We start from the raw sequence: 22,115 nt of genomic DNA on the forward strand, positions 1-22,115 counted from the left end.
CACAAATGGCCTCAGCTCTTCACACAGGAATGTCGTAGAGACATGCAACCACCACTCACGCGTTCGTCTGCTCGAGCTCTACAAAATCCTGCCTGACTGATTTGAGCTGTCTTCAATGTAGGGGGAGCTATAACCTGAAATATGCAAACCCTTTAAAAATTATCTCCTCTGAAACCGTACAATATTCCGGCAGAGGAACTCCTCTGGCTTTCATCTTCGGTCACGGATGGCACTTGCTTGACGACCGCGCGGGGGGGCGTGGCGAGGTCCCGCCCAATGCTGCTTGCAGCTTTAATTATTATTATTATTATTATTCTTCCCCGCACGTTTCCCTTAATTTGACCCCCTAAACGTGCATAACTTTTTATGAAATTTAGTACGCATGTCGGGTCATGCGAAAATTTCAATATTCTGAAAACAAATTCTGAAAAAACTCTATAGCGCCACCTAGGGACACGAAAATTTCAAAAATCACAAATAACCTCAGCTCTCTGCACAGGAATGTCGTAGAGACACGCAACCACCACTCACGCGTTCCTCGGCTCGAGCGCTACGAAAACCTGTCTGCCCGATTTGAGCCATCATCAATCTAGGGGGCGCTATAACCCAAAATATGAAAATCCTTTAAAGATTATCTCCTCAGAAACCGTACAATATTCTGGCTTCATATTTGGAGAAATTATAGTGAATATCCAGCCAAACAAAAGTTATCAAAGGAAAAATGCTAACTTGTCTAGTTTTTCTTTTATAAGCTAACAAAGTTTGTCTTCACCTGAAACCGCTTCGATTTGACCCCCTAAACGTGCATAACTTTATATGAAATTTTGCACGCACGTTCGCCCGCTCGAGCTCTATGAAAACCTGTCCGAACGATTCCAGCTATCGTCAATCTAGGGGGCGTTATAACCAAAAATATGAAAACCTTTCAAAGATTATCTCCTCCGACACCGTTCAATATTCCGGCTTCATATTTTGACAGATTATAGTGAATATCCAGCCAAACAAAAGTTATCAAAAGAAAAAGGCTAACTTGTCCAGTTTTTCTTTTATAAGCTGTCAAATTTTGTCTTCACCTGAAACCATGTTCCGCTTAATTTGACCCCCTAAACGTGCATGTATTTTGCTGAAATTTGGTACACTGGTCCGGTCTGCTGAAAATTTCAATATTCTGAAATCAAATTCTGGAAAAACTCTATAGCGCCACCTTGGGGCACGAAAACTTGCAATAATCCCAAATAACCTCAGCTCTTCGCGCAGGAATGTCATGCAGACATGCAACCACCACTCACGCTTTTGTCTGCTCGAGCTCTACAAAATGCCGCCTGACTGATTTGAGCTATCTTCAATGTAGGGAGCGCTATAACCCCAAATATGAAAACCCTTAAAACATTATCTCCTCCGAAACCGTACAATATTTCGGCTTCATATTTGCACAGATTATAGTGAATATCCAGCCAAACAAAAGTTATCAAAAGAAAAAGGCTAACTTGTCTTGTTTTTGTTTAATAAGCTGTCAAAGTCTGTCTTCACCCGAAAACATGTTTTCCCTAATTTGACCAACTAAACGCGCATAACTTTTTATGAAATTTGGCACATGTCGGGTCCCGCGAAAAATTTGATATTCTGAAAAAAATATCGTCAAAAACTCTATAGCGCCACCTAGTGACACAAAAACCTGCAAAGACACACAAGGCCAAAACAAAAGGCCTCAGCTCTCCGCACAAGAATGTCGTAGAGACATGCAACCACCACTCACGCGTTTGTCCGCTCGAGCTCTACGAAAAGCTGTCCGACTGATTTGAGTTGTCTTCAACCTCGGGGGCGCTATGACCCAAAATATGAAAACCCTTTAAAGATTATCTCCTCCGAAACCGTACAATATTCCGGCTTCATATTTGCACAGATTATAGTGAATATCCATCCAAGCAAAAGTTATCAAAAGAAACAGTAACTTGTCTAGCTATTTTTTATAAGCTGTCCAAGTTTGTCTTCACCTGAAACCATGTTTCGCTTCAATTTCGCTCCCTAAACGTGCATGTATTTTGCTGAAATTTGGAACACAGGTCCGGTCTGCTGAAAATTTCAATATTCTGAAAAAAAATCTGGAAAAACTTTATAGCGCCACCTGGGGACACAAACACTGCAAAAATCACAAATGGCCTCAGCTCTTCACACAGGAATGTCGTACAGACATGCAACCACCACTCGCGCGTTCGTCTGCTTGAGCTGTACGAAGACCTGTCAACGGATTTGAGCTATCTTCAACCTAGGGGGCGCTATACACCAAAATATGGAAACCTTTAAACATTATCTCCTCCGAAACCGTACAATATTCCGGCAGAGGAACTCCTCTAGCATTCATTTTTGGTCCCGGACCAAAAATGTTTGCCGACCGCACGGGGGGTCGGGGCGAGGTTTTTATGGGAGTTGCGCATGTGTGTGGCAAAATGGCTCTATAGCGCCCCCTGCAAAATTGAAAAAGTGGTCATTAGGCCAACTGCCACAATGTTTCATTTACAGCTACAATATTTGGTGGGCATATGCACCACATCAGGACACATCAAAAAGTCAATCACAGCAACGCCCTAAACCCATCAGGAAGTCAGCCATCTTGAATTTGCTGTAAATTTTTCAAAATTAATAGTTCCAAGGGGGTAAATCTGAGAGATCTGAAATTTGGCCAGTACATGCACCAGACCTTCCTGATGAAAAGTTATCAAAAACTCGGCCAGAAGCCAAAAGGTGTGGCCATGGCGGCCCCTCAAAACACTGAACCTTCGCCATGAAACAGGAAGTGGTGCCTAATTCTTCTCAACATGCTCCAATCTGCCTGAAACTTTACATGTATGATGACAGTCCTGTCCTGATGTCATCCACATAGGTCTACAGATACGGACCCGTACGCGAGTCTCGCGATTCAAGAAGCTGATAACCACTGCAAACTGTTGAAAGGTAAGCAAAGGTTAAGGTAAGGGTTAGTGTTAGGGTCAGGTTTAGGGTCCGTACCTGTAGTACCGATGCTACGGGTCCGTACCTCTGGCGTCTACCGGGAGTCACGAGACCAGATCTCGCGTATCTGATTGGCAAATGGAAAGTACGGGTCCGTACCTCTAGCAACTACCATCCACATAGGGATATTCATTGACAGTCATAATGTAAATATCCAGTTTGTTTTTCCCCGTTTTGAAATATGATGTGTTTTCAAAGTGTTCCTTTAATTTTTTTGAGCAGTGTATTTATAAAGACCTACAATTACAACCCTGATCTACAAAAACAAGTGCAAACTGTGATTAAAGCATTTCAACTTTTAAATTGAAACAGATTTTTTTTTAGAATTTTAAATGGTGGAAAATTATGTATGAGTGTAAATAGAAATTATATTTGAGTAAGAAAGTTAAAGCAGTGCTCATTACATTTTTTACCTAATGAATGATATTCACTAACCTCCTTCATTTGAGTATGAGGACATTTTTATATTTGTACTATCATGTGTGTATATAATGTAGTATCTGCCATGTTTTCAGCTTCTGCCTCCTATGCTCCATTGCATGCAGTTAGTTTCTCCTTAGTTGTGCTGTTCCATTAGTATTCTGATTTGACTACCTTTATGTAGTAGATGTTGATTGCAACTAAAAGATACAGTCATTGTTGGTCTTGGTCTTCTTGCAGTGCCTATCATAAGTATTCACCCCCTTTGATGTTTTACATTTTTATTGCTTTCATAAATCAATCATGGTCAATAAAATTTAGCTTTTTTAACAAAAAAATAATTACAAAAAACTCTTTAATGTCAAAGTGAAAACAGATTTCTATAAAGTAATGTTAATGAAAGAAAATTATATAAATGAAAATAATTGTTTGCATAATTATTCACCCCCTTCAAGTCAGTATTTGTAGATGCACCTTTGGCTGCAATCACAGCAGTGAGTCTGTGTGGATAGGTCTCAATCAGTCTTGCACATCTGCCCACTGCAATTTTGCTCCATTCTTCTTTGCAAAACTCCTCAAGCTCTGTCAGGTTGTGCGGGTATCGGGCATGAACAGCCCTTTTCAAGTCCAGCCACGAATTCTCTGTAGGATTGAGGTCTGGGATTTGACTCGGCCACTCCAGAACATTTACCTGGTTCTTTTTTAACCATTCCTGTGTAGCTTTTGCAGTATGTTTTGGATCATTGTCTTGCTTGAAAATAAATCTTCTCCCAAGACGTAGTTCTCTTGCAGACTGAAAAAGATTGTCCCCCAGGATTTCAGTGTATTTTGCAGCATTCATTCTGCCCTCTAGCTTTACAAACCTTCCAGGTCCAGTTGCTGAGAAACATCCCCACAGCATGATGCTACCACCACCATGCTTCACAGTGGGGATGGTGTGTTTTTGGTGATGTGCAGTGTTTGGTTTCCGCCAAACACGACGTCTTGTCTGATGGCCAAAAAGCTCAATTTTGGTCTCATCAGACCAAAGAAGCTTCTTCCAATTGACCATGGAGTCTTCCACATGCTTTTTGGCAAACTCTAGTCGAGATCTAATATGACTTTTCTTCAACAGTGGCTTTCTCATTGCCACTCTCCCATAAAGCTTTGACCAGTGAAGAACCCGGGCAGCAGTTACTACATGCACAGTCTCTCCCATCTCAGCAGCTGAAGCTTGTAACTCCTTCAGAGTAGTTGTAGGGGTCTTGGTGGCTTCTCTCACTAGTCTCCTACTTGCATGGTCACTCAGTTTACGAGGGCCTGATCTAGGCAGATTCACACAAGTGCCATATTCCTTCCATTTCTTGATAATTGATTTCACTGAAATCCGGGGGATGTTCAGTGCTTTGGAAATTTTTTTTGTAACCATTCCCTGAATTGTACTTAGAGTGTTCTTCTGTCTTCATGTTGCAATGGTAGCCAGGAATACTGATCAACCACTCTCTGGACCCTTCAGACACAGGTGTTTTACAACTCAATCACTTGAAACACACCCACACCACTCAGGTGATCTTCATTTCACTAATTGTGAGACTATTGGCAACAATTTGATGGACCTCTATTGAATTAGACCATTAAATTAAAAAGGCAGTGAATAATTATGCAATTATTTTTATTTATATAATTTTCTTTCATTAACATACTTTATAGAAATCTGTTTTCACTTTGACATTGAAGAGTTTTTTCCAATAAATTTTTTTGTTAAAAAAGCTAAATTTTATTGACCATGATTGATTTATGAAAGCAATAAAAGGGTAAAACATCAAAGGGGGTGAATACTTATGATAGGCACTGTATTACTCTGTCAAGAAATGCAGCAGAATTATGCAACGATCACCGTACATTTGTCCTTCTGTGAATCTGTGACTCCCTCTGTCTGTGCACAACATTACTCCAAAATGGAACGACAGATTTGGATTAAATTTTCAGGAAGGTCAGAAATGACACAAGGACCATCTCATTAGATTTTGACAGTGATGCAGCTTATAGAAAATCCTAGATTCACAGATTTGTTTAGGATTTCTGTATCATTGAGAGATAGTGGCATGGTGTCACTGTAGCTATGACAAGTGAATGCTATGTCATCTGCCTGCTGATGATTGTGATCCTACTACAAATCCACCAGGACTTATTTGTTGGAAATGATACATGGAACAATTGATTAAGTTGTGGTGGCGTTTCTGAGTCCCATCAATTCCCACCGTGCACTACATATTTCGGTCATGCGATTCGGTATCCATACATAATGTACACATGCATAACACACGCCTGTGCTCAGCACAAGGTCATTTTTTATTAAAGATTTAACCCGTTGGAAATGACACCAAGACTGAGCAGCCCTGTTCGAGTACTGTGCTCAGTGAGTGGCTTTCTTGTCGGAATTACAAAGAAAAGCACGGACTATCATCAGATTTATCCTTTAGGGTAGCAGTTGATTGTTGCTACTCTGAAATTTCATTTATCGTGCATGGATTTATGAAAACTGACCTTACTTTGCATTTGGACGTTTTATACAGAATGCATACTTACAAAAGAGCACTCCTTGGATGCGGGTGTTTTTGAAGCTCCTTTTCTGTCCACGACCCACCCAGTTAAGCTCAGAACCAACAGCGAATGAAAGCACAGCTTTCATCAGACGTCTCACCGCATCATCAACTGTAGCTCCACCCAGCCGTGAAAGATAAGATACCTAGAATTTGGAGGAGGTTTTAACATCAATTTCCTAGGATGCCCTGGACATTCACACATCAGTCAATTCAAACATGTCACTTGTAATCAACACAGTATAAAGTACCATTCTCTTTTGTGTCCCTGGGTCCTCCAGCTGTGTCTCTATCGCATCTAGCTGCTCCAGGGTCCTCACAGGGAGATCTATGTCTAGAGCCTCCACATTCTCTTCATTGTTGGGTGTCTGACCCTGAAGCCGAGCTTGAATATTCCTCAGCACTGCCCTTTGCCTCAGCTGTTCCTCTTTTATTTCCACGAGCAGGGCGATGATCTTTCGCTGAGCAGTCTCTGAAAAGGAGAGAACCTACTGAGGCAAGATTGATGTAAGGAGGAGAAATGTGGCCACAGCCATGCATAACCTAACTGTCATGTGATATTTATGTGACAGATGTATTGCTTCTAACAAAGATTTTAGCTAATTTAAGCTATCAACAAAATTTTATTGATTATTCTAAATAATTAGTTTTTCTTCAAAACATCAAATGACTATTAAATTTAGTTTCATTTTATTTTGACAAACAGTATGTTACTGTATAATGTAGCACAGAATGAAATGGAAGTATATTGACAGTCAATACAAACTTTGAGGTAGAAATGTACGCAGAATTCTACTTGTAGGGGGGTTGTAATTATTCATTGTGGATTTACTGATGATCTCGTGCCCTGGTAGTTGAGATAATGATGAGTTGTCATTTTGTCATGATTCATTGCACATGGGTTGGTCACTTTGCAAAAGTGAACCAAATACACACCAAGCAATACTCAGTGAGTATCTGCACAATTTGAGAATGGGTTTTGAAGGCCTATATAAAGGCCACCATTGTTAATCCAGTGAACAGCATCATGCTGCGTCTATCACATGAACAACGTCTCCGGGCACTGGGTATGGTGGAGGCCGGTTTGAGCTACAGTGATGTAGCCAGGCGTATGGCCTGTTCCCAACCCACAATCAGAAGCCTGATCCAAAGCATGCACCAACAGATTGCTGCCTGCATTAAAGCAAATGGAGGCCATACTCGGTATTGACTGTTGTGACTTTGTGTTTGGCAGGTGCCGTTTTCTTTTGTGAAATTCTTTATTTTGAAATCATTCTTGAAACTTTCGATTTTTGTTTCTGTATGCCAATATGCTGAACAAATGAGTCATATGATTCATAAGAAAATCCAGTTTCGGGCTTCAAAATAAAAATTATGTTGAAAAATATGGTCTCAAAGTTTGTATTGACTGTCAGTGTACAAGTTTTGCATAACAAAGTGTAAAACTGTCGAGTATTACTAGCAGCTCTAACATCCATCCATCCATGGAGTCCATCCCAGCTGACTTAGGGTGAAGGCAGGGTTCACCCTGCACAGGTCACTAGTCCATAACAGGGTTACACATTGAGTCAGGACAAGTACACTCACATTCATATCTCCGGGCAATTAAGAATCACCAATTAACCTCACTGTGTTTTTGGACTTTGGGAGGAAGCTGGAGAACCTGATGAAAACCCATACATGCACAGGGAGAACATGCACACTCCACAAAGAAAGACCCCAGGCCAAGATTCGAACCTTGGACAGTTGAGCTTTGAGGTGACAGTGCAAACCACTCCTACACCATGCCTCCCCAGCACCAAAACCATAAAAACAAAAGCGGGCTCATTCGATAGGTGAGCAGTCAATAGGTCAGTAAAGATCACTTGTATGTCCTTGTTGTTATTGAATTTGTCAATAATCAGTACAGGTTTTAATTTGTAGCCAGATTGAGAAGTCTCAAGTAATTATTGTAAGTGTCAGATAAATTGTAGTATTATTCTCCTGCACATTATTGTTTATTTATTAACAAGACATCATAGTCCTGCAGTGCCACCTTGTGGTTTGTTCCGCGTTCGTTTCTTCTTCTGTTGTTTTTGTGATGCCGAACTTCCTGTTTCTTTGTCTAAACAATGTTGTGCTCACGCATCGTCAAAGGGGCGGTAAAAAATGTATAAAAACACTGACTATACATCACATCTGTTTGAATTGTATTAGGGAAAGGTTTACATTGTGATTTACCTCATTATTTTGTGTTCATAGCTCTGAACAGCGATGTGCATGTGTGTATCAAGTGAGAAAGCATGCTAGCTGATGGCTAACACTTAAATTGGCACCCTTGGAACGGCGGAATGAGGTATGAAAATGTTCAGTATGCATTATTATGTGACGAGTTACATTTATTTGTATTGAATGTAAACAAGATTAAAATGTGAACATGATTTATATGTGAATTACTTGTGATACTACAGTGAGGCATTTTGCATTCTCCTGTTTTATTCTGTAGTATTCACGGTGCTTATGGTACATGGTGCTTTTAACATACCACTATACAGTCCCTCCAGGATTTCACGGGCATTTTTCGTGATTATTGCATCCAAAAATGCCTGAATTCGCAGCAGCGTTTCTAAAAACAACTGCGATAAAAGTTGGGGTGTTTTCAGGTTATTTGTTGTGATGAAATTACAGGAGACAGTGACAATTGCTAAAAAGCTGCATTTTTTTTCCAGCTTGTAGAACATGTTTCAATACTGTAATTAGGCCTGTCACGATAATCAATAAATCAATTAACCGCACGATAAATAAAAACATACTCGATAATTTTGTCGGCCTCGATAAATTAATATGTGCGGGCATCATGTTCGTTTCCTCCTCTGAGCTATCAACCACGCTGGATGACAAGAGAGGGTTCACTCTGTGTATTAGTCTTGACACCTGGGCGCATTGGATCTATAGCGAAAAGAACGCAATGAGAGAACCCTCCTGTCACTCAGTCAGTGTCTGTCTCATTCGGAGGAGTAAAAAGTTAGCAAACGTAAATGGCAGAAGAAACGACAGCGCTGGTCTGTAAGCCGAATGCCACAGCCCCAGTGTGGCAATATTTCGGCTTCAAATCGAATGACAAAGGTGAGCCAATAAACACGGACCAGCCGATATGTCGTATTTGTTTGAAAGTAGTGGCGATAAAGAAGAGAAGTATGACAAACATGCAGGCTCATCTCAGGCACAACCACCCACTCCAGTTTTCCCAACTTGGAGTTACAACGGCCACTCGAGGTGCAGCGGAGCCTTCGTCCTGACAGGCAACCATTAATGAGGCTTTTGGTCGGCAAAGTAAATCTAAACAGACCAGCGCTAAATGGTGCGCGCTCACAGACAGCGTCGTTCACTATATTGCCAAAGAAATGCAACCTTTTAATACAGTAGAAAAGCCAGCATTTCAAGAAATGTTACACACATTTGACAGACAGTACGAATTGCCTGGTAAAACATACATATCACAAAAAGCAATCCCTGGACTCTATAACCGAGTGAAAGAAGACATATTGGACGACATCAAAAACATTGCATTTTACTCCGCCACCACAGATATGCGGTTCAGCTCAAACATGACCCCCTACATTAGTTTAACTATACACTACATAGCTGCTGACTGGACCCTGTCCTCCAAGTGCTTAGAGACCAGGCATGTGCCAGAGAACCACACTGCTGACATCCTGGGAGAAAACCTTAAGTCAGCTTTAACAGACTGGGGACTGGATGAGGACAAATTAGTCTGCATCACTACAGACAATGGTGCAAACATTGTGGCAGCAATAAGGAATCTTGGCTGGACCTGGCTTAATTGCTTCGGGCACAACCTCCATCTTGCTGTGTCCCATGGTCTGGACAGCGGCAAAGACCGGACAGTCCGTGCCATAGGACTCTGTAGAAATTTGGTGAACACATTTAACCTGAGTTGGATTAAGAAGAGAGACCTGAGGAAGGCACAGGCTGAGGCCAGTCTTCCCCAACACAGTCTAATACTGGTGAGTGATATTTAATTCACTGATAGTTAATATATAATACAGTGTGTGTGCATAAGTGTGTGTGTGCATAAGTGTGTATTTGCGTGAGTGTGTGTGCGCATATGTTAACAGTGGGAATGGAAAAAGACACAATTGAAATAATAACAAATATCTTTTCTCCAGGATGTTGCCACATGTTGGGGTACTAAACAGAAGATGGTTGAGAGGGTGCTGGAACAGCTGCCAGCCATAAGACGTGTCCTAGTTGAAGACAGAAAACATGGCCACCTCAACCCAACCTGGCAGGATGTTTCCGTATTGGAGTCCATCAATGCAGCAATGAAGCCACTGGCCGATTTCACCAATGTCCTCTCAGTAGAAAAATATGTCACAGAGTCCTCAGTTAAGCCTGTGCTGGAACTAATTAAAGGTGACCTTCTCTCTCCAAGCCCTGATGACACTGGACTCTCAGCTAATGTTAAACAAAACATATGCAGGGTATTGACTGAAAAATACAGTCCACAAGCAATCCAAGTCCTCCTAAGAAAGGCCACCATCTTGGATCCAAGGTATTGTGGCACCATGGATGAGGAAGGGGCACTGGATGATGTCAAACATCAGCTTGTACAAGAGCTGCTGGACTTAAAAGAGCCTGAAGGAAGTGGAGAAGGTACCAGTGGTGTGAGCTGCAGCAGATCTGCAGCTGGAGGAAATAAGAATGAACCTCCTGCACCCACAAAGAAGAAGAGGCTGAGTGACCTTCTTCAGAACAGAAGAGCTCAACTCACAGGACAGGTCCGGGCTGCGGCTCTAAAAAGAGAGCAGGCTGACGCAGAGCTGACCAGATTCCTCCAGGAAGATGTACTTGATGCATCTTCTGATCCTTTAATGTGGTGGCATGACAATCAAAAAAGATATCCATTGATGGCAAGTTGGCACAAAAATACCTCTGGATTTGTGCAACAAGCACCAGCTCAGAGAAAATGTTTAGCACAGCTGGCAACATTGTGACACCAGAGAGATCCTGCCTTAAACCAGACAAGGTCAACATGATGGTGTTCCTTACTCGGAATCTGCCAAACTAAAGTGGCTACAGATTTGCATTTGGTCTGTGGCTAGTCTGCACTTTTTTGTTTACCTGTTGTTCTTGTTTACCTGTTGTTCTTGTTTACCTGTTAAGGAATAACACCCAATGTTAATTATTTATTGAGGTGCAATTTTGTTTACAGAGACTTGATACTCCATTTTATTATTTTTTTTATTTAGTTTTAATTGTGTGTTAAGTGTAGTTTTTATTTACGTTTTTTTCTTAACCGAGACAGGGTCTATTCTTTGTTATTGGTTGTAATTGTGAATTTTATTTAAGTGCAAGTTTTGCTAAAAGAGACTGAGGCTATTTTATTTTCATTCTTTTGGTTTAATTTATTATGTTTGTTCAATTTACATTCCAGTCTTGAGAAATGAAAGTTTATTGTTTTTGACATGGTGTACTTGCATTATTAGGCCATATATTATCATTGCCTTAAAGGAAAAAAAAGGTCTCAAAATAACACAACAATATCGTTTATCGGCAATAATTTGTAGGACAATTATCGTCACGCAAAATTTGTTATCATGACAGGCCTAACTGTAATTGACAATATTTATTCCAAAATTTATTATTTTGCGTTCTAAACCATTTCCACAAGCTGGCACACCACGGTGGGAAATTAGCAGCAGGCAGATACTAGTTTAGCATGAAGTGGTTGGTAGATTTGCGGCACAAAATGATCATTTACTGTTGAATTAATCATATTTGGACATATCTGTCAGTGGCTTACAAAGTTAATTTCGCTTCCTGGCACACAGGTGTTCACAAACAGGCTCACGGCTTGTCACGTCAATTAACAAGAACAGCACTGAGAGCACACAATACTCCACCAAGACTGTTCATTACCTGACCTTGCGCTGAACACAGGTGTGTGTTCTGCATGTGTACGCACTGAATCACGTGACCTAAATATATAGCAGGCATAGACGAGAATTGATGGGACTCAGAAACACCCCACAATTTAATCAGTTGTTCTTTGTGTCATTTCCGATACGTCCACAGTGGTAGATTTGTTGCAGGATCACAATGATGTGTTCGTCAGCAGGCCGCTGAGGTCGCATTCACTTGCTGCTATCAGACGCCATGACGCTACCTCAATGGAAGATCCTTAACAAATCCGTGGATCCAAACTTTGAGCCGTATCACTGCCGAAGTCTAATCACTTGGTCCTTGTGTCATTTCTGACCGACCCTGAAAATTTCATTCAAATCCCCGAGTCCGGTTTTGAGTAATGTTTGGAACAGAGGAATGATTCACACACGCCGATCGTCATATAACTCCACCATGTTCTTTGGCGGAATAATTAATCAAATTTACCTTCATTCTTTCAGTGCTCTAACAGAACTGGATGCAACAGTTTCCATCATGGTGATTTGTCTGGTCTGCTGTCCGCTCATTTCAGCCTTTCTAATATGTTTCGTGGTTAGAAAAAAGGGCAAAAAAAGTGTATCAATCGATGATTTTCCCTGCGACAGGCTGGCGACCTGTCCAGGGTGTCCCCTGCCTTCGCCCGAGTCAGCTGGGATAGGCTCCAGCACCCCCCGTGACCCTAGTGAGGATAAAGCGGTGTATAGAGAATGGATGGAATCGATAATTTTTTTTTCTAATTTTGTATTCCACCACAATATAGCATGGGTGTAAAACAGTTTAGCGCCGCTTTGGTGAATAACATCAGTGAATTAATTGTTTATCATGATCTTCAGCAGTAATTTTTGTTGGTAAATGAGAGACATTAGTATCACACATGTCTGCATCTTTAAACCAGAAACAAGGAAGTGAATCCAGTGATGTATGTGTTTTACGCTTGCACTGGGAGCTGCTATGATTGGTGGAACTCATGGGAGGCGGGCCAAAATTGCAGGAAAGTTGCGGTGATTGGACAAAATTGCAATGCCGCCAAAATTCGCGGAGATCGGTTGATTTCGCGCGATTGCAACATCGCAAATTCCTGGAGGGACTGACTATAGACTGTGGTGTGTGTGACAGTCACAACAGTGTGACGTAACAGCCGGAAAGTGTCCGGGGTTAAATAGGAAGTGTGTGTACAGTGCACCAGCGCATCACGTAAATACAGCCGCCATCCATGTTTTATTGATATAATATTGGCGACAAAGATGGAGCTTCCTCTGTCACCTCTACCTCTGTTCCTCGCTTTGCCAGACAAGCTGTCGATCACATGGCCCCGATGGTACGAATCTATCCAGATGCTATTGCTGCTATTGGGTTAGCTGAAGCTAATGACACAAGGCTGAACGCTTTGCTCATCCACAGCCTGGGCAGCGAGTGACAGCATATCCTCCGCGCTCTCGGACCCCTAGAAACGACCGCAGACTGTGTTTGCCTTATGGGCTGGACATTTCGCCGCTCCACAGAGTGTCATAGTCCGGCGGATCGTCTTCCACCAATGCCAACAACGGCCGGGTGAGTTTGTCCACCAGCATATCACCGACCTCCAGTGTTTGGCTAGCCTCTGTAAATTCGGCCAGTTAGAAGAGGAGTTGATTCGGGGCCAGTTAGCCAAGCATACCGCTGATCACAAGCTACAAGAAAAACTGTTTATGTCGGCGGATGACCTGTCCTTATCCAGTGGAAATCTGCGGCGAACTCCATGTGACCCCACAGCATCAGCGCTTCCTCCTGGTGGCCTATTATCTCCATTCCAAATGGCCTGAGGTGCTGCCTGCTGTCTCCGTCACCATCAGGGTGGTTATGGCCTTCCTCCCTCTTTGCCTGCTGGGGCCTGAAACCATCACCATTGATAACAGGCCCCAGCTCATCTCGGCCGACGTCGTTGCTTTCATGGAGGGGAGGGGGATAAAACACATCACAACTGCCTTATAACATGTGCAGGCTGGTGTAGAGAGGTTTAATCAGACCCTCAAGAATGGGCTCAGAGCACACATGGCAGATGGCCTACCATTCTCATCAGCACTGCAGAGCACCTTATTCCATTACAGAGCAACATCACACACTATGACTGGCAGCTCTCCAGCCCTCCTAATGCTGGGGCGTGAGCTACAACTTCCCTTGGACTGTCTGCGCCCTCCGGTGGGGGACACTCCAGCAGTGTTGCCCTCCCCAGGTGACAGAGTGGCAAAGCGACAAGGCAGCATGAAGCAGCGGTTTGACAGGAAGCAGCACATGAAACACCCCACACTCACCATGTTGAACTGGGTCTGAATCCGGCGTCCCACAAGTTGCTTTCGTTCTGGTCCGCACCACAGCAGGTTAAAGCGCAATTGTGACCAGCCACCTTTCGCCTGGCTGATGGTTCACATTGGCATGCCAGTTGCCTCAGACAGGTGGCACCACCGCCCGCCTCAGACCAGGCAATAGCTGATCTTTGCCACACAGATGAGGACTAGGACCCTCCCAGTACACAGGCTGAGACCCCAGCTGGTCAATTCCGTCATTCCTGACGTTACTTTTTTTGAGAGAAATGTCACAGTTGCTCCTGTGTTATTTAATACTGGTTTCTGAACTTCTGTGTCTGTGATACTTGGGCACCATTTGTTCTGATAGCATTATCAGATTTTCCTCATCACTTCTATGTATGGAGCCAGGGCAGTCATTACATGCGTTACTGACGTTACAAAAAAAAGACATGACAAAAATCTAGTCAACTTTATTTAAAATTTCTTCTCCAACTAGGAAGAGGTGAAAACTGATAGTGATATCATTTAAAAGCATACATGTCTACTAATTGGCAAAATACTTTCCTTTCCAAAATTGATAGTCAATTAATTTTTATCTGTTAAAATGTGCGTTACTGACGTTACGCGTTACTGATGTTACAGTTTCGCCACATGGAAAGATGTCTCACTCGATGCTCACTATTCATCACTAACACTTCCAAATTTTTACTGTATGACAAACTAAGTATATAGACATGTTTCTGACTGACCTAAACCTATACTTGGTTGTGAAAGTACATAATGATTACATAATAATACACAAAATGGACAAATGCATGGACAGTGATGGATGGAACACTTCCAACAACATGAGCAATGTGTTACTGAACAGATCAGCTGATACCAAAGCCTGAGTTTGGCTCAGCTATGGAAAATCAGGGAACTTGTACAGTAGATTCCACGGGCATTTAGAAGCACTGGGCATTCAGGTTTCTTTTCAACTTTGTCCTTGGAATAGAAGATCTTATCTTCCTGCTGAGGAAACTTCCAGTAACCACCAGCCCTGGCCATGGTGGAAACCTCATAGTCGTCTCCTACTTTCGACTTTACTTCTCCAGGGTATAGTTCACCATCATACCAAACAGCGCACCAGTCCTTAGCTTCATGGCTAATGCAAGCAACAACAAGAAGAAGCTCGAGCTAGAAGACGCTCCGCCGTCATTAAATCCACCTGTTTGAGATCATTTCGGTTTCCCATACGAAAAAGTAGAAAAACAAGTGGACAAGACGAAAGCTGTATGCCGACACTGTGAAGCGGTTCTAAACTATGTATCCAGCAACACGTCAAACTTAGACACATTTGAGCACTTACCAAGCCTAACTATCCCTGCTGCTAGGAAAAAACAGTGAACTGTACAAACGATGCTCCCAACATCATTTCATCAAACCCTGCCTAGCAATTCAGAACGGGCTAAAACAATAACCAAGTCCATTGGTGTTTTCATAGCAGCAGATCTACGGCCATACTCCATTGCTTTGAACCGAGGTTTTAAGCTTATGATGAAGGTCAGCTTACATTAACTTTATATTATTGCTGTGGTCTTTGCTGTAGATAAATGACTACATTGTTTGTTTGTTTTTTAGCCTACTAGTGTATTTATGCTGGTAAACAAGAGCCTAAGTCCATGGCATTGTTTTTTAAAAAAGAAATTACATTAAAATATATTTCCTATTTTAGGTGATAGAGCCCCGTTATGAAGTTCCTTCTCATGCTGAAAGACAATACTTTAACAAGCGATAGCTAGGTTATGGGAGCATTATGGTCTTGGAGTGTTTTATGGAAAAAATCTAATCTGTTTAGAATTTGTTGATTCAACGGATAATTCAAAATCTTATGTAAAACTTGTGAAAAAAATATTCAACCACTTATTTATTCTAAAAATGAATAATGGATCTATCAATAAGACATCATACCATGTCACAAATCATTGAAGACCACAGAATACTTTAACCCTTTACGCTTCAGTGCGTCGTAGGTGTACCGCCGGCGGTACACCTACTAATTTGCGTAGGAATTTCAAGAATGTCCGACGGCTGCAAACACGATTATACAAACACTATACGCCGATGGAAAGCTTAGATTCTCATGAATCCGCCGGTATAAACCACTTTCAGATGTGATTACCACAGCGGGTGAGAAAAACACATTTGTCCGACAAAAACGAATATTCATACATCCGTTCTCTATACACGGCTTCAACGCACACAGCGCGACTCACATTTCCGGGTCCATTATTACACACAGAAAAAAAGATTCCACAAAAAACGGCCATAATCCAACCTTTTACATCCAGACAACACAAGCCAGTAAACTATTTTGTCCAAAACATGTCCTGAAGTCGGTATAAAATCCCCGAATCGGTCGTTTTCAAGGAAATGCACCTCGCAATGTGTGTCCAATATTCCCTGGATTTTTTGTCATTTTTTAAATTTAAAAATAGAATATTAGCGATTATTTGTACTGAAAACGGCTGGAATTGACTGAAGCTTAAAGGGTTAAAAAGAGAGATATACATGTGATGAACTGGCTGACAAGTTCGCAGACTGTAATCCCATCAAAAATGTATGAGGATATATGGAAAGACATGTCTATAATGATGGAAAACAGTTCAATAACAAGTGTGATTTGAAAAAATGCCATTATTAAAGCATCGGACTGAATTGATGAAGAAATGGTTGCTTCCTCTTATTCATAGCCAAAAAGGTGTGCAGAAGTGACTTTGCATTATGGGAGACCGATAAATTAATTTCTTACCTTTGTCGCCATTTTTAATTATATTTGATTTCGCCCTCAAAGGAAATGTAAAGAACTATAAAGACTCAAAAAAAAATACATATTTTTAGTAGTGAAAGGACTCAAAAAAACACAATTTGAAAATATACAATATTCTACACTCAACAAAAACATAAACGCAACACTTTTGTTCTTGCTCCCATTTTTTATGAGATGAACTCAAAGATGTAAAACTTTTTCCACATCCACAATATCACCATTTGTCTCAAATATTGTTCACAAATCTGTCTAAATCTGTGACAGTGAGCGCTTCTCTTTTGCTGAGATAATCCATCCCACCTCACAGGTGTGCCATATCAAGATGCTCTTGATCTAATCAAGATGATTAGTGCACAGATGTGCCTTAGACTGCCCACAATAAAAGGCCACTCTGAAATGTGCAGTTTTATCACACAGCACAATGCCACAGATGATGTAAGATTTGAGGGAGCATGCAATTGGCATTCTGACAGCAGGAATGTCAACCAGAGCTGTTGCTCGTGTATTGAATGTTCATTTCTCTACCATAAGCCGTCTCCAAAGTAAGAGTGTGGAAAATAATCGATATTAACCCTTTAAACTGCAGTCAATTCCAGCCGTTTTCAGTACAAAAAAAATCGCTAATATTCTATTTTTAAATTTAAAAAATGACGAAAAATACGGGGAATATTGGACGCGCATCGCGAGGTGCATTTCCTTGAAAACGACCGATTCCTGGATTTTATACCGACTTCAGGACATGTTTTGGACAAAATAGTTTACTGGCTTGTGTCGTCTGGATGTAAAAGGTTGGATTATGGCCGTTTTTTGTGGAATCTTTTTTTCTGTGTGTAATAATGAACCCGGAAATGTGAGTCGCGCTGTGTGCGTTGAAGCCGTGTATAGAGAACGGATGTATGAATATTCGTTTTTGTCGGACAAATGTGTTTTTCTCACCCGCTGTGGTAATCACATCTGAAAGTGGTTTATACCGGCGGATTCATGAGAATCTAAGCTTTCCATCGGCGTATAGTGTTTGTATAATCGCGTTTGCAGCCGTCGGACATTCTTGAAATTCCTATGCAAATTAGTAGGTGTACCGCCGGCGGTACACTGAAGTTAATCGATGCATCGATGCGCACGTGCGCGACACGAATGCATCGGCTCATTCACTGGGTATGGATGCAATTGATGGGTGAAATCGAGATTCATCCTGATGCGTTGGCGGGTATCGGTAAAATCCGATGCAAGCGCCGTTTTTATCGTCTTAAACTTCACCCCATCTACTATTCCCCAGGCGCAATGAATGCACAATCATTTTTTCACATTTTGTATTGAATACAGACGGAAGCCATTGGGTACATACAATACACTACTAGTAAAACATAATGGATGTTCGTGTGAGCAGCAGCGAGGAAGATTCTATATTTAATTCACCCGCAACGTTTAAATCTTATGTTTGGAAACACTACGGATTTGCAAAGACAGAAAGCTTGACAAAACATCCGTCATTTGCAAAGAATGCCACGTGAAGAAGCCGTACAACAGAAGCACGACAAACATGCAGAGCCACTTATAAAGAGTACACCACATCACCGACAAGTCTACCGCCACCTCCCCTGCCTCCCCGTCTAGTTCCTCGTCGGACACCGAAGATAAACCAAGCAAATCAGGTCAGGATGAGAAAAGTGTCACTTCTTATTTTGGGGGTCCTCACGTAGCAAACTCTGACCGCGCAATGGCTATAACTAAGGCCATTGCCTACTTCATATGCAAAGACATCCAGACTTATAGCGTGGTGGAAAATGAGGGCTTCAGACAGCCCGTGCATGTTTTGGAGCCCAGATATAAAATACCAGACAGGTCTGTCTTCACTGACAAACATATTCCCGATCTGTACAACAAAGTGAGAAGTGAGATTGTTGTGTCGCTGAGCAGTGCACAAAGAGTTGCACTTACAGTGGATGGGTGGATGTCTTGCGCCACTGACTCATATATAACAGTGATGGCACAACACATTGACATGGAGTGGGAAATGCAAAACTTCGCTCTCCAGACCAGAGCTTTCCGCGAGTCTCACACCGGAGCAAATCTTGCAGAGTTACTGCGCGAAGTTAGCCGCGAGTGGAAGATTGGCGACAAGAAGCCAGCGTTAGTCACGGATAATGCAACAAACATGATACTGGCTGGGTCTGGCACAGAAATGAAGCCACATGTATGATGCATAACACACACACTTAATTTGTCCTTGCAAAAAACAGTTAAACCAGACCAGGTGAAACCTATCCTGGTGAACATACGGCGAGTTGTGACATTTTTTCACAAAAGTACCAAAGCATCTGATGCTCTCCGTGATCAGCAGCACAACTTGGGTCTGGCACCCCACAAGCTAATCCATGATGTTTCCACCAGGTGGAATAGTTCCCTTGAGATGTTGGAGCGTTATTGGGAACAGAAGGATGCTGTGGCGGAAGTATTAAGGAAAATCAAGCCAAGGGGAGAACCATTGCTTCCCATCTCAGATGATGAGATGAAAGTTATCCCAGAAATTGTGAAACTGATGTCCCCCCTGAAATTGGCAACCAAGCTCCTCAGTGAGGAAAACACCCCCACTCTCTCCATCGTTTCCCCACTGCTGGCCAAACTGCAGTCAGAATTTGGAGAAAACCACAGCGATCTAGCGGTCATTGGCAAGATGAAAGAAAATTTCAGACAGGACTTTGATTCCCGTTACAACTACATACAAGACTTCCTCGACAATGCCTCAGCCCTTGACCCCCGCTTCAAAGACCTGCACTTCATGGATGCTGACAACATTGCAAAGGACAGGATATTCCTGAGGATAGTAGAACAAGTGGAGGATATGTATCAGCAGTTAGTTTTACTCTTTGTCACGATTCACAGAGTAGAACCCACGCAGCAGGCACAGACAGGTGGATGAAATTAACAATGATTTAATGAAAAAATAAGAATATGAGAACAGAAAAAACTCTTAATAGCGGAGGCAGGAGAGAAACAACAGGGAGGAGAAAATAAACTAAACTAAACAAAGGGCGGACGCGAAGGCCGAGGTAAAACCAAACATAAAACTAAACTAGATGGAAGGGGAAGGTGGCTTACTGCTAGTCCAGGGTATGGAGGACGGAAGAGGGCAGAGATGACAGAGCCGGTGGAGGATGTGGCGCTGGCTGGGAAAACTGGCAAGATTATCCAGAGGGGCGACAGGGTTCAAGAAGCGGAGACGTAGCAAAGGTAATCCAGGAGAAAAAACGGAGTCCAGGGGGAGGACGACGTGCAGGAGACGGTGAACAGCCAGTGTCAGGGTGCATAGTGTAGCCGGGAAGATTGTCAATGATGCAGCGCTGGACTGTGCCGAGAGTCAGGCTTAAATGCCGCACTGATTGTTCATTTGTGCCGGCTGTGCACTCAGCACAGCCGCTCATCATTGCGCTGATGAGCCGGCTCGTTGGCGCAAGCGGGTCGTGACACTCTTATTATTTTCTGTCTCACTAAAGGGTTTTCCGTTTTAGTTCTAATGATGATGATGTTATATGTATTTATTTCACATGGAAAATAAATTAACACTCATGCTAGTTTTCAACACTTGTGCAAGTTGACTTTTCTAGATGATGATGATAATCTCAGCTGCTCTCTGCTCTGCTGATTGTCAGGCAAGGGCTGATGGTATGCTGGATGATGACAGCCAGGCAGCTCAAGCAGAAGGTGATGTGAGAGGCCACAGGGAGGAGAAGGATGAGGAGGAGGATGACAATGAAAATGATGTGGAGGAGATGGAGGAAGATGAGAGAGGTTTGTTTTGGACTTGTGCATTGATTTGAAAATAGGTGTGATGAAGATATTGTAATGCAGTCATATGGTAATTTAACTAATAACTAATTTAATATGCTCAAATTATTGTAATCAAAAGCACAGGTTTGCGCAGCAGCGCATGAATTTATTTGGAGCATTACAAAGTGAGTTATGAGACTTTGCTATTGTTTATGATTCCTGTTAATGTATCAGCACCAAGAGGAGGATGTGCATTATATTGTTTTTTGTGTTTGTCATATTATTGTAGACATATTGTTGTGACTCATGTTTCTTTTGTCCTGTCTTGCTTTGTCTTGTCTACCCTAGACGAGGAGCCAGAGCCTCCCAAGAAGAAGTCAGCCATGGACCAGTTGCTTGGAGGTTTCTTCACTCCGAGAGCACCAGAGAAGACCATAAAGGAGAGAGCTAAGGAGGAAATAACAAAATACAGGGCAAGGGATGGGTTAGATGTCAATGGTGACATGTTGCAGTGATCGAAAGAACAAGTGGATCTTCCACTGCTTTCAAAATTGGCCAGGAGCTATTTGTCTGTTCCTGCAAAAAGTTAGCATGGAAAATCCAAACTGAATCTCCATGTAATCTCCTATCTCCATGTTAGGAGATACAGGAGAGTCAGTTTGGCATTGTGCGAATTGAATCGCGTTTCCATCGCGGTACAGTTTGGTACGACCAATCATAGCACGGGAGGCGGGAATTAATGCTGCGTCATCTTCAGCGCCTGGATTACCCATAAAGATGATGCCGGAGGAGGAGGAGGAGGGGGGCCAAAGCGAATCTTTTTGTGGTCTCTTGGCGTTTTGGATGGTGTTAGTCGTTGCCTCTTTTCACTTGACGTTTCCAACGATCAGGAGGCAGTGGATGGCTCGTTACTTTCGCCTTCTTGCCATTGTTTGTACTGAGGAAAATCCCGTTCCAAACGTGTGAGTAAATTTAAGCAACTTTTACACATACGCACCGACTTGGTTTGGCTCCGATTTAAAGTTATTCCTAACACCGCTAATCGTTCGGAAGGAGTCTTTTGTTGCGTAGCCTTTTCAAAAATAAGTGTTGTACTTGAGAGTTCCCCATGTATTCGCAGATTTTTGTGACAAAAACGGCAGTAATCATTCACCGCGATGCTTTCTCGGCTGCATGCCATTGTTGTTTGGACTACATGGACTTTAAGGTCGATTTGTTTGTGCGTCACATCCGTGTTAATGCTGATTGGTTTTCTCATTCAAGCTGCATTCTTTAGCCCCTCCTTTTTGAAAT

General features: G+C 42.2%; 1 protein-coding gene across 6 annotated transcripts in view; it reads right to left on the reverse strand.

The window, feature by feature from the left end:
* Positions 1-22,115, reverse strand: part of LOC110970682 (ras and Rab interactor 2-like) — a 153,980-nt gene that overhangs the window by 125,720 nt on the left and 6,145 nt on the right. For 5 of the 6 annotated variants that reach the window (XM_051959583.1, XM_051959581.1, XM_051959580.1 and 2 more), the window contains exons 2-3: positions 6,263-6,483; positions 5,998-6,157 (exon numbers count right to left, since the gene is read on the reverse strand). The exons of the other annotated variant lie outside the window; for it this stretch is intronic. The gene's annotated coding sequence lies outside the window, so the exon portion shown is untranslated. The remainder of the gene's footprint in view (positions 1-5,997; positions 6,158-6,262; positions 6,484-22,115) is intronic. 6 annotated transcript variants of the gene reach the window in all.

Source organism: Acanthochromis polyacanthus, chromosome 15 (assembly GCF_021347895.1).
Source record: "Acanthochromis polyacanthus isolate Apoly-LR-REF ecotype Palm Island chromosome 15, KAUST_Apoly_ChrSc, whole genome shotgun sequence".
In the NCBI taxonomy this organism is placed as follows: domain Eukaryota; kingdom Metazoa; phylum Chordata; class Actinopteri; family Pomacentridae; genus Acanthochromis; species Acanthochromis polyacanthus.